This window comes from Pecten maximus, chromosome 5, assembly GCF_902652985.1.
Source record: "Pecten maximus chromosome 5, xPecMax1.1, whole genome shotgun sequence".
In the NCBI taxonomy this organism is placed as follows: Eukaryota; Metazoa; Mollusca; class Bivalvia; order Pectinida; family Pectinidae; genus Pecten; species Pecten maximus.
Window position 1 is genome coordinate 39,633,044 of NC_047019.1, and position 13,817 is coordinate 39,646,860.

The 13,817-nt window shown below is 37.5% G+C and overlaps 1 protein-coding gene across 12 annotated transcripts in view; it reads right to left on the reverse strand.

Annotated features, from left to right (window-relative positions):
* Window positions 1-13,175, reverse strand: part of LOC117328000 — a 199,750-nt gene extending 186,575 nt beyond the window's left edge. For 6 of the 12 annotated variants that reach the window (XR_004532775.1, XM_033885304.1, XM_033885305.1 and 3 more), the window contains exon 1: window positions 13,082-13,175. The gene's annotated coding sequence lies outside the window, so the exon portion shown is untranslated. The remainder of the gene's footprint in view (window positions 1-13,081) is intronic. The other 6 variants (XM_033885302.1, XM_033885299.1, XM_033885297.1 and 3 more) reach the window with 4 other exon arrangements.
* Between the last annotated feature and the right edge of the window lie 642 nt (window positions 13,176-13,817).

Here is a 13,817-nt window from a genome sequence, read left to right on the forward strand (position 1 = left end):
TACAGAACATTGTTAGACAATGGTGTGTGGGAATCTCTCGTGTACGTATATTACAGAATATTGTTAGACAATGGTGTGTGGGAATCTCTCGTGTACGTATATTACAGAATATTGTTAGACAATGGTGTGTGGGAATCTCTCGTGTACGTATATTACAGAATATTGTTAGACAATGGTGTGTGGGAATCTCTCGTGTACGTATATTACAGAATATTGTTAGACAATGGTGTGTGGGAATCTCTCGTGTACTTATATTACAGAACATTGTTAGACAATGGTGTGTGGGAATCTCTCGTGTACGTATATTACAGAATATTGTTAGACAATGGTGTGTGGGAATCTCTCGTGTACGTATATTACAGAATATTGTTAGACAATGGTGTGTGTGAATCTCTCATTAGAGATCTTTTCCCTGTGTCTAACAGAGCTGTGCTGTACATAGTGTATGTCTGATGAAGCAAGTATCATCACCCACTCAACCTTATCTCAGCTCAAGTCAAAGGTGGCAAATGACTATATCTTAATTCACCAGAAAAGTTGATTGATGTAAATGATTACATAAACAGTAGCAGCATTCAAAGGGAAGTCTAGTGAAACTGCAGTGTTGTATCTTGGTGATCATGGCATCCCTTGGTTAATTCTCCATCAGGTCAATGAAGATTAAAAGAAGATAATTGTTAGCTTTTGTCTTGCACTAGGTCATAGAGAACAAAGGGAGATAATCGTTAGTGTTGATAATGATGGATCAGAAGTTAATAACGGTTGCTGTAAATAATGTATCATTAGACCGTAGTCTGGGACTATCTGGGGCAAACAAAAGGCCTTAGGTTATCCTAATTATATCAGAGGTCTGCATTCCATCAGGGATCAGATTAAAACCGAATTCCCAACTCCTTTCATTTTGTTGGCAAGTGCTGAGGTTAACCCCCATATAGTGATGTCTAAAAGTAAGAAAAGAGAGAGTGTTAAAGGTGGGAGCAGGGATGAAGAGGGTATGGAGGTAGGAGTGGTGATAGACAGGGGTGGGTAGGAGGGTGTAGGATGAGGTGGGTGTAGGGGTGGGGATGGGGATGGAGAGGGGTAAGGTGTTATTACTAGGTATGTACTGTATTGTACTCTATATAACCTCTACAGTATGGACACCCTCTGTTATTACTAGGTATGTACTGTATTGTACTCTATATAACCTCTACAATATGGACACCCTCTGTTATTACTAGGTATGTACTTACCTCTACAGCATGGACACCCTCTGTTATTACTAGGTATGTACTTACCTCTACAGTATGGACACCCTCTGTTATCACTAGGTATGTACTTACCTCTACAGTATGGACACCCCCTGTTATTACTAGGTATGTACTTACCTCTACAGTATGGACACCCTCTGTTATTACTAGGTATGTACTGTATTGTACTCTATATAACCTCTACAGTATGGACACCCCCTGTTATTACTAGGTATGTACTGTATTGTACTCTATATAACCTCTACAGTATGGACACCCTCTGTTATTACTAGGTATGTACTCACCTCTACAGTATGGACACCCTCTGTTATTACTAGGTATGTACTTACCTCTACAGTATGGACACCCCCTGTTAATACTAGGTATGTACTTACCTCTACAGTATGGACACCCCCTGTTATTACTAGGTACGTACTTACCTCTACAGTATGGACACCCTCTGTTATTACTAGGTACGTACTTACCTCTACAGTATGGACACCCTCTGTTATTACTAGGTATGTACTTACCTCTACAGTATGGACACCCCCTGTTATTACTAGGTATGTACTTACCTCTACAGTATGGACACCCTCTGTTATTACTAGGTATGTACTTACCTCTACAGTATGGACACCCTCTGTTATCACTAGGTATGTACTTACCTCTACAGTATGGACACTCTGTTATTACTAGGTATGTACTTACCTCTACAGTATGGACACCCTCTGTTATCACTAGGTATGTACTTACCTCTACAGTATGGACACCCTCTGTTATTACTAGGTACGTACTTACCTCTACAGTATGGACACTTCTGCTCCTTTGCTTTGGCAGTTTGTATCATCTGTTCAGCAATATGCTTTATGACATTATGATATTCTTTGTAAACATGGCTGTTGGTTCAAGAGTACAATTAAATCTTACACTAATAGGAAAGAATAAAACACTGGACATGGGATCTCCCGACTTAGAAGCCAAATTTGTTATCCAGCCGTACTGATTCAAAGCAGAAAGTTTAACCCATATCTATTATTCTGGAAATGTGATCCAGTACAAGATTCAAGTCCAAACTCATACAATTTTAATGTATATCACTCACTTGTATGTTGTTTTGAAATTATCTTGGCAATTGAACAAGGAATTTATTTAAAGAAATGCCAACATCAGATGAAACGTATACAGTTTATCCAACTTAAAATACCATTCTATTCATGGAAAAGTGCCTCTTCTGTACAGTTTATCACTCCAAATCAATTCTCTAACGTACTTCTCAGAAGTCAGGAAACTGTCTAGAATTCAAATGAGACAAATTGTTGAAGAGAGAGATCAGGACCTTTGAAACCAATTTTATACAGCACCATGAGGCTACTGGAGACAAGCTGAAATTAGCTACTGAAATACAGAATGTCAATATTAGCTGGGAGAACCTGCTGGACACAAGCCATCACCAGTCTTCATAGACAAAAAGCATCATTTCAATGCATGTATACCTAAAAACACCAGGAACTATCACAAGACTGCTTACAGATACCATCATTATAATGTACTTCAAACTAGCTAACATAATGCTTTTTTTTTCAGGTTCAATATTACATGATGAAGATTAAAGACAACAATCAACTTACCATAACGCCAGATTTTTGTGTTTACAACACAGGCTACAACACTAGTGAGGTCTATATCACTCTCCAACCATCAGCTCCTAGCCTTTAGTCACTAATGGCAAAATTATTGACTACAAAAATTACACTCAAACACACAAATTCTACTAAATACAGTACTGTGCCCCTATAAATTCAGTACCGTGCCCCTATAAATACAGTACCGTGCCCCTATAAATACAGTACCGTGCCCCTATAAACTTAGTAGCCAGCCCCTATAAACTCAGTACCACCCTCTTAAAACTTAGAACAAAGCCCCTATTAACTCAGTACGAGCCTCTATAAACTCATAACCGAGCCCCAGTTCATAAGCTCATTACTGTCGAGCCCCTATAAACTTAGTACCAAGCCTCTATAAACTCAATACCATGCCCCTATAAAGTCAGTACCAACCTCTATCAACTCAGTACCAAGCCCCTATTAACTCAGTATGAGCCTCTATAAACTTAATACCAAGCCCCTATTAATTCATTACCAAGCCCCTATAAACTCATAACCGAGCCCCAGCTCATAAGCTCATTACTGTCGAGCCCCTATAAACTTATAAGTACCAAGCCTCTATAAACTCAGTACGAGCCTCTATAAACTTAGTATCCAGCCCCTCAGTACCAAGCCCCTATAAACTCATTACTGAGCCCATATAAACTCAATATGAACCTCTATAAACTTAGTACCCAGCCCCTATAAACTTATTACTGTCGAACCCCTATAAACTCAGTACCAAGCCCCTATAAACTCAGTACAAGCCTCTATAAACTCAATATGAACCTCTATAAACTTAGTACCCAGCCCCTATAAACTTATTACTGTCGAACCCCTATAAACTTTAAGTACCAAGCCCCTATAAACTCAATACAAGCCCCTATAAACTCAGTACGAGCCCCTAAACTCAGTACCATGCCCCTAAACTCAGTACCAAGCCACTATAAACTCAGTACCAAGCCCCTAAACTCAGTACCAAGCCACTATAAACTCAGTACCATGCCCCTATAAACTCAGTACCATGCCCCTAAACTCAGTACCAAGCCACTATAAACTCAGTACCAAGCCCCTTAAGTCAGTACAGAGCCCCTTTTTACTCATTACCGAGCCCCTATAAACTCAGTACGAGCCCCTATAAACTCATAACTAAGCCCCTAAAGTCAGTAGAGAGCCCAGTGTTGTGTAATGCAGACCTAAACAAATGATTAGACTTATAAGAAATAAAACTGGACAACACCAGCAATTGTGAGATAGGCATAGAACTGGTCAGTGAGTGGTCAGCACCCTCCAACAACTACAGAAGAGCTCCAGCTGGACAACATCCAAGTGTCTGTACCACTGGTGCTCTGACAAGTCAGATTCCTCAGTCAGATGCTTCCTACATGTAAGGTCTGATGACAAGGACTGCTGGGTAGGTATAATTAACAGCTAACTGCTAAAAACATAACAATTTTAAAGTAATCTACTGATAAATACAAACACAGATTCTCTAAACATTGATCTACCTAACATAAACTATACTCATTTAACACAATTAGGGTATGACTTGGACCTGTAGCTAGGTTACCAGGTCTGACAGGGTGAATTGGACCTGTAGCTAGGTTACCAGGTCTGACAGGGTGACTTGGACCTGTAGCTAGGTTACCAGGTCTGACAGGGTGACTTGGACCTGTAGCTAGGTTACCAGGTCTGACAGGGTGACTTGGACCTGTAGCTAGGTTACCAGGTCTGACAGGGTGACATGGACCTGTAGCTAGGTTACGCCAGGTCTGACAGGGTGACTTGGACCTGAAGCTAGATTACCAGGTCTCACAGGGTGACTTGGACCTGAAGCTAGATTACCAGGTCTCACAGGGTGACTTGGACCTGAAGCTAGATTACCAGGTCTCATAGGGACAGCATTACTACTAATAATGTAAATCAACTTTTCTTTGTGTGTGATTGACTTTTGTCAATTTCAGATAAGAACTAATTTTGAAAGTCAGTCACTGCAAATTAAGACGAGGATGACTCACTTTATACAATGTATATACCATACTGGATATACTAGTACATATACAATGTATAACATATGACAACCTTATATTTAATTTCATATAGCAATGTTAAAAAAAACTTAACTTTGTTTTCTATGATATCATGTTTCTATGATTGCTTTTCTTAAGCCAATTTGTATAGGACTGAATCGTATATCTTAGAATGATTACAAACACATACCGATCCTCGCACAGTCTAGTATTATTATTTACTTATCTGTTAATTTTATTGAGTCGTGTTTGGTAACATATCAACACCTAAATAGACCTAATGTTCACCTGTAAGTTCATACATGAAACTTGTGTCAAGTGAAGGTGCAAGAATAGTCTGTTTCAGGAAAGTTTATTTCTGCAAACTTGTACTGTAAATGTCGCAAAAAATTGTAGCTGCTAAAGAAAAATGATTTACAGTAATCTGAATAATAGGAATGTCCCTTTCTTGATGGTAACATTCCTATTTCCCAAACCTTATCAGTTTTCAAGATTTCCATTACCAAAATTAATGTTGATTGCTGAGAGAAATTATACAGCTTGGTATAAATTTGGAAAATATTTCTTAGTGAAGTATGAGATTGAAGTGAATGATATCCTATCAAGGCTGTGAGGTAAGTGGAGGCATTGTCACTATCCCAGGTACAATAGAGCTATATAAAGTGATCCTATAGTTCAGCATCGTTACAGGATGCAGACAGAGATCAATAGGTTACAAGCCTGCGATTCCTCTGTGCATCAACACAATCCTGTAATTACCCCTGCCAGCCACTGTTCCATTATTCCATACACAATGTCAAATAGCATTTTGCTGTTATCTTTTGTATAACATATATTTTAGTTCAATTCTACAACTTAATTTCATCCTATTTCATGTATGCAAAATTGAAACATAATTGTGCTTTGATAGTTACTGAAAGTTCCTTTTAATCAAATTTTCTCTTCTGGAAAGAAAATCGATGTTGGTATTAATATCACCCTCTATACACTTATGGTGCTCCAGCGTTTTACAGAACATCTGTAATAGTCAAGAATGCCTTATATAATTCTGTCTAAAACCTCCCACACATCTCTGGCAACATTTATTACACTGCCAAACAAAGCCATTGATTTTTCTAACAAATCACAAACTGTTTATTTTTATTTGATTAACTCCTTGAATCTGAACCCTGGTTTTTTATTACCTCCTGGAATCTGAACCCTTGATTACCTCCTGGAATCTGAACCCTTGATAACCTCATGGAATCTGAACCCTTGATTACCTCCTGGAACCTGAACCCTTGATTACCTCCTGGAATCTGAACCCTTGATAACCTCCTGGAATCTGAACCCTTGACAACCTCCTGGAATCTGAACCCTTGATAACCTCCTGGAATCTGAACCCTTGATAACCTCCTGGAATCTGAACCCTTGATTAACTCCTTGAATCTGAACCCTTGATTACTTCCTGGAATCTGAACCCTTGATTACCTCCTGGAATCTGAACCATTGATAACCTCATGGAATCTGAACCCTTGACAACCTCCTGGAATCTGAACCCTTGATTACCTCATGGAATCTGAACCCTTGATTACCTCCTGAACCCTGAACCTTGGTTTTTTTATTACCTCCTGGAATCTGAACCCTTGATAACCTCATGGAATCTGAACCCTTGATAACCTCCTGGAATCTGAACCCTTGATTACCTCATGGAATCTGAACCCTTGATAACCTCCTGGAATATGAACCCTTGATTACTTCCTGGAATCTGAACCCTTGATTACCAGCTCCTGGAATCTGAACCCTTGATTACTTCCTGGAATCTGAACCCTTGATTACCAGCTCCTGGAATCTGAACCCTTGATTACCTCCTGGAATCTGAACCCTTAATTACCTACTGGAATCTGAGCCCTTGATTACCTCCTGGAATCTGAACCCTTGATTACCTCCTGGAATCTGAACCCTTGATTACCTCATGGAATCTGAACCCTTGATTACCTCCTGAACCCTGAACCTTGGTTTTTTTATTACCTCCTGGAATCTGAACCCTTGATAACCTCATGGAATCTGAACCCTTGATAACCTCCTGGAATCTGAACCCTTGATTACCTCATGGAATCTGAACCCTTGATAACCTCCTGGAATATGAACCCTTGATTACTTCCTGGAATCTGAACCCTTGATTACCAGCTCCTGGAATCTGAACCCTTGATTACTTCCTGGAATCTGAACCCTTGATTACCAGCTCCTGGAATCTGAACCCTTGATTACCTCCTGGAATCTGAACCCTTAATTACCTACTGGAATCTGAGCCCTTGATTACCTCCTGGAATCTGAACCCTTAATTACCTACTGGAATCTGAGCCCTTGATTACCTCCTGGAATCTGAACCCTTGATTACCTCCTGGAATCTGAACCCTTGATTACCTCATGGAATCTGAACCCTTGATTACCTCCTGAACCCTGAACCTTGGTTTTTTTATTACCTCCTGGAATCTGAACCCTTGATAACCTCATGGAATCTGAACCCTTGATAACCTCCTGGAATCTGAACCCTTGATTACCTCATGGAATCTGAACCCTTGATAACCTCCTGGAATATGAACCCTTGATTACTTCCTGGAATCTGAACCCTTGATTACCAGCTCCTGGAATCTGAACCCTTGATTACTTCCTGGAATCTGAACCCTTGATTACCAGCTCCTGGAATCTGAACCCTTGATTACCTCCTGGAATCTGAACCCTTAATTACCTACTGGAATCTGAGCCCTTGATTACCTCCTGGAATCTGAACCCTTGATTACCTCCTGGAATCTGAACCCTTGATTACCTCCTGGAATCTGAACCCTTGATTACCTCCTGGAATCTGAACCCTTGATTAACTCCTGGAATCTAAACCCTGTTTTTAAGTTTTGAGGTCTAGATGTCAGAGTTTGAACTATAATCTGTCTCCACCATCCTTTAACTGGACCATTGTCCCAGAGATAGGAAATGTTCCATGCTGAATCATGCTTCCTTTTATAAAATCATTTCAGCACCTTTTCTATGTCAGAACTTGCTCTAATTATTTTTGGATTAACATACTTCCTTATTTCTTTTAACATATAGTCACACCCAAGATTCCACTAAATAAAACATTCTCCATGTTTATGAACAGCTGGCAGACTTCCCACATCGTTCATCCAGAAGGGGGATTCATACAGGGGGGAGGGGCACAGAGGGAGACCAAACTAGAGGGATTCCCCAACAGGACAGGACTGTCATTCAGAGGTCTAGGATAATATCTCATGTACATTGTATATACTTCCCTCGCATTAATACCCTCACATTGATATCCTCTGTTTCTTTCCCTCAAAAAAAAATTATCCTTTAATTGTGTTTCCTACTCAATAATATTTCATTAAATCCCATCCACACCTAGTCAATGTTAGATATCCCTACCTATACTAACATACCTGTAATGACTTTCTCAGTTCCCCCTCCACACCTAGTCAATGTTAGATATCCCTACCTGTATTAACCTACCTGTAATGACTTTCTCAGTTCCCCCTCCACACCTAGTCAATGTTAGATATCCCTACCTGTATTAACCTACCTGTAATGACTTTCTCAGTTCCCCCTCCACACCTAGTCAATGTTAGATATCCCTACCTGTATTAACCTACCTGTAATGACTTTCTCAGTCCCCCCTCCAGTCCTAGTCAATGTTAGATATCCCTACCTGTATTAACCTACCTGTAATGACTTTCTCAGTCCCCCCTCCACACCTAGTCAATGTTAGATATCCCTACCTGTATTAACCTACCTGTAATGACTTTCTCAGTTCCCCCTCCACACCTAGTCAATGTTAGATATCCCTACCTGTATTAACCTACCTGTAATGACTTTCTCAGTCCCCCCTCCACACCTAGTCAATGTTAGATATCCCTACCTATACTAACCTACCTATAATGACTTTCTCAGTCCCCCCTCCACACCTAGTCAATGTTAGATATCCCTACCTGTATTAACCTACCTGTAATGACTTTCTCAGTCCCCCCTCCAGTCCTAGTCAATGTTAGATATCCCTACCTGTATTAACCTACCTGTAATGACTTTTTCAGTTCTCCTTCACTCCTAGTCAATTTAGATTATTATCCCTACCTGTAATAACCTACCTGTAATGACTTTTTAAGTTCTCCCTCCATACCCATGCAATCAGAGTCAGAGAGTCAGTTGTCCTTACCTTTATTAACCTACCTGTAATGTTCAACAACTTCAATTCAGACATTTAGACTATGAAAAAAAAAACTAAAAAAAATTCTGGGTTAATTGATTTCCTTCAAGACTGCAAAGTGCCATGGAGATAATGGCATAAAATAGATAGTGATGGTAGGTAACGCAGTAAGAGAACAATATGTTTGGCCAGAAAAGCTAAAGGTTTTATTTTCATTACAAACCATCTTATTTGCATTGAGTGACGATAGGTGACTATTACAGGCCAATACATGAGGTTGTGAAAGCAAATTTGAGTTTTGACATGTGCAATCAACCCCAGAACTCATTAGAACATCTTATGAATATTTCACGGTAACTCCAGGACTTCTAATTTTCAAAGGTAATATTAGTTACGCTTCCACCTTGCCTGTGTTACCTCCCCTTAAGATATCCTACATTAATTTGAAGGTCTCAACACCACAATTACTATAAAATTGTGGTAGTTCAAAGAAGAACTATACATAAACTCAGCTGGGAATGGCTTTGTTCCTGTTTTTTTGTGGAATTGAAAACGCTCTCCTAGTCAATAAAGACTGTAACATCCTGATAGCTGGTACTATGATGTGTGAAACGTAAAGTCATGGAATTTAATACTGTACAGGGAGGCTGGCAGGAAAACAATGGCCTACCCTAGAACACCAATGGTATCCGTGTGGTTTATAGGGGAAAACTGTCAACAATCTGATATGGCATACACATGGAACAGTAACAGTACACATTGTTGAGAATACAGTGACAAAATCTTAGTATAATACCCTCTGGACAGAAGCCAATACATCTCCAATGAAAGGCCTGGAGAGAAAATCACAACATCCAATTGTAAATTATTGCCATCCAGATCATCCCACCAGGATTTGGTTCCATTCTTTAAACAATAAATAGATGTGAATCTGCCAGTATTTTATAAAATGTTATTTTCTTTTGTTACAATGTATTAAGTTCCCAAAGGATTTTCCTTAAATATTATATATTCAGGGATCACTTTGGGCAGAGATTTGGGGATTTTTACCCATGTTTTTCAAAAAAATCTCATTAAAAATTCAAAATTGTACCTCTTTATACAGACAAATCTCATAGGGATTTTGCTAATCTCATAAAATCTCCCATAGGTTTTAAGAGCCAGAGTTATCCCTGCATATTCTCAAATAGATAAAGTCAGAAATCAAGTTTTCTATGATACTTGTGAAGTGTTAATATTTTTAAACAAGATCTACAAATATAAATAAACGCTATCAATTGATTATTATTAATTATTCATTTATTCCACTCTCTTGTACAAGTCATGAAATCACAAAGTTCAAACCCAATCAGAAAAGATACAAACTTTCATGTGGGAAAAATCCAATACTTGATAATTATTGCCATCCAGATCATCCCACCAGGATTTGGTTCCATTCTTTAAACAATAAATAGATGTGAATCTGCCAGTATTTTATAAAATATTATTTTCTTTTGTTACAATGTATTAAGTTCCCAAAGGATTTTCCTTAAATATTACATATTCTCAAATAGATAAAGTCAGAAATCAAGTTTTCTATGATACTTGTGAAGTGTTAATATTTTTAAACAAGATCTACAAATATAAATAAACGCTATCAATTGATTATTATTAATTATTCATTTATTCCACTCTCTTGTACAAGTCATGAAATCACAAAGTTCAAACCCAATCAGAAAAGATACAAACTTTCATGTGGGAAAAATCCAATACTTGATTTTTAGTGAACAGATAGAACTATTTTCACAGTGTGTATTGCAATTTATTTAAATCTGAAAGTCATATTGGAAATGTTTGTGAAATGCTTCCCATCAGCCTGAGTTTTGTTGTAAAGTCACACCTCAAGAATGTCCTTAGAGACACTTTGATCACACTAAAAAGATGAACATATGCTATATAACTGTATATGTGTACTCCACTGTCCTAACAGATGTTATATAACTGTGTATATCTGTACTCCCTACCACTGTCCTAACAGATGTTATATAACTGTGTATATCTGTACTCCCTACCACTGTCCTAACAGATGTTATATAACCGTGTATATCTGTACTCCACTGTCCTAACAGATGTTATATAACTGTGTATATCTGTACTCCCTTCCACTGTCCTAACAGATGTTATATAACTGTGTATATCTGTACTCCACTGTCCTAACAGATGTTATATAACTGTGTATATCTGTACTCCCTACCACTGTCCTAACAGGTGTTATATAACTGTGTATATCTGTACTCCCTACCACTGTCCTAACAGATGTTATATAACTGTGTATATCTGTACTCCCTACCACTGTCCTAACAGATGTTATATAACTGTGTATATCTGTACTCCCTACCACTGTCCTAACATGTCATATAACTGTGTATATCTGTACTCCACTGTCCTAACAGATGTTATATAACTGTGTATATCTGTACTCCACTGTCCTAACAGATGTTATATTACTGTGTATATCTGTATTCCACTGTCCTAACAGATGTTATATAACTGTGTATATCTGTACTCCCTACCACTGTCCTAACAGATGTTATATAACTGTGTATATCTGTACTCCACTGTCCTAACAGATGTTATATAACTGTGTATATCTGTACTCCACTGTCCTAACAGATGTTATATAACTGTGTATATCTGTACTCCCTACCACTGTCCTAACAGATGTTATATAACTGTGTATATCTGTACTCCACTGTCCTAACAGATGTTATATAACTGTGTATATCTGTACTCCCTACCGCTGTCTTAATTACACAGAGCATAACTATTGTATATAGTTTTTCTCCCAGCTTCTCTAAAAACCCATTCATGTAAGAGGCGCATTTTGTTGTCATTGATCTTTGAAGAAAAATTATGAAGCAACTATGTCTAAAGATAGCTACCATCTACCACATATACTGCATCATACGTAACAGTTATTCCACAGTATAACAGACACACAATCATACCAAATGCTGGATTAAGATTTTTAAGAATCATATATTTTTTAAAGTCTCACTATATATATATATATAAACACTGTATATATATATAGGTCCTTTATATTAGGTACCTATCAACTTTGAGGGTGGTTCTGTATCTACTCTTTCTAATGACTTTTATAGTCTATATATTGTCAGCATCAAAATATCGTTCCTGTGGTCAGTTTTGGCAAGCAAAATTGGTAGGAATACCCCTGTATATAGCCAGTTTAAAATTAGTTCAAAATATCTATAGAGCATTGAGGAATCAGATCTGTAGGGTTACGTACAGCATGAGGAATCAGATCTGTAGGGTTACGTACAGCATGAGGAATCAGATCTGTAGGGTTATGTACAGCATGAGGAATCAGATCTGTAGGGTTACGTACAGCATGAGGAATCATATCTGTAGGGTTACGTACAACATGAGGAATCAGATCTGTAGGGTTACGTACAGCATGAGGAATCATATCTGTAGGGTTACGTACAACATGAGGAATCAGATCTGTAGGGTTACGTACAGCATGATCATAGATTTTATACAAAGTTTTAAAGCACAAGTTTGTATAGGTTGTTCACTTGATATTTACTGGCATCACAAGTTCATTGCTTCATCAAACTGATCTCTTTTTAATTTTAAAATGTACACAAATATTTCACATTGTTAGGCTTACAAAAGGCAAACCTGGTGTAATGCAATCAGGGTCATACAAATGTTTGAATTTAGTTGATTTAGGCATACAATTTTCTTAAGAACATAATATAGTAGATGCTCTTGTGCAATTTATTTAATCACTATATAATCCCTTTGTTTTAAATTCTATACATTCTCTCAACTAATGGATGGGTGATTTGGCCCCTAATTCATAGATGATCACCAGATAAATAGGGGATACCAAATATAGCATCAAAAGTTGGTTTCATAGCATATTAATATATTACAGATTAAAGCTTTGTATATATCTTTATAAGATGGCAGACTCACCAGAAATGTAGAACTGTCCTCCTCCTCAACATTGTAAATTGTTTGAGTACTTAGAATCCTATATATATATATCCAAACTGGACATTTCTTACACTGCAGCTTCAGTCCATCTAAAGCACCATTTGATAACTGTAAAGATAAAAAAAATCATTATAAAATTAGAAATTTAGTGGCAATTAATGAGACCCAGCAATCAATCATACTATTTGTATAATACACGTTTGTTAAAAGAAAAAAATATAAGCCATTAATTGTTCAGCCCAATAAAACCAACAAATATAAAGTATGTGAGTTTAGTTCCTTAGACTTGTTTTTCACTAATGACAATGCTTGAAAACAATAAGGAAGATGAATGTTGACAGTTCTCAAACTGCATGTAATATATAGATTCACCAAAGTTTTAGTTTGAATCACTGCCACTAAGTAATTTAGTAGGTAATGGACATATAATAATAGAATTGTTGCAATACAATACATGTATCATGTTTTTTGATGAAATTTTTTTTTATGGATTAGTTAAAAAGCACAAAGTTAATGATTTTTAAAGCATCAAATTTACAAAATATTTGTAAAATTAATTGTTGTTTTGAACACATTTATGACCACCAATAACGGTTTCCCAGCTACAATGTACCAACATATCTATTGGGACCGATCATTATAGGACCATCATCCCAACATATGTATTAGGACTGATAATTAGGACCATCATCCCAACATATGTATTAGAACAGAT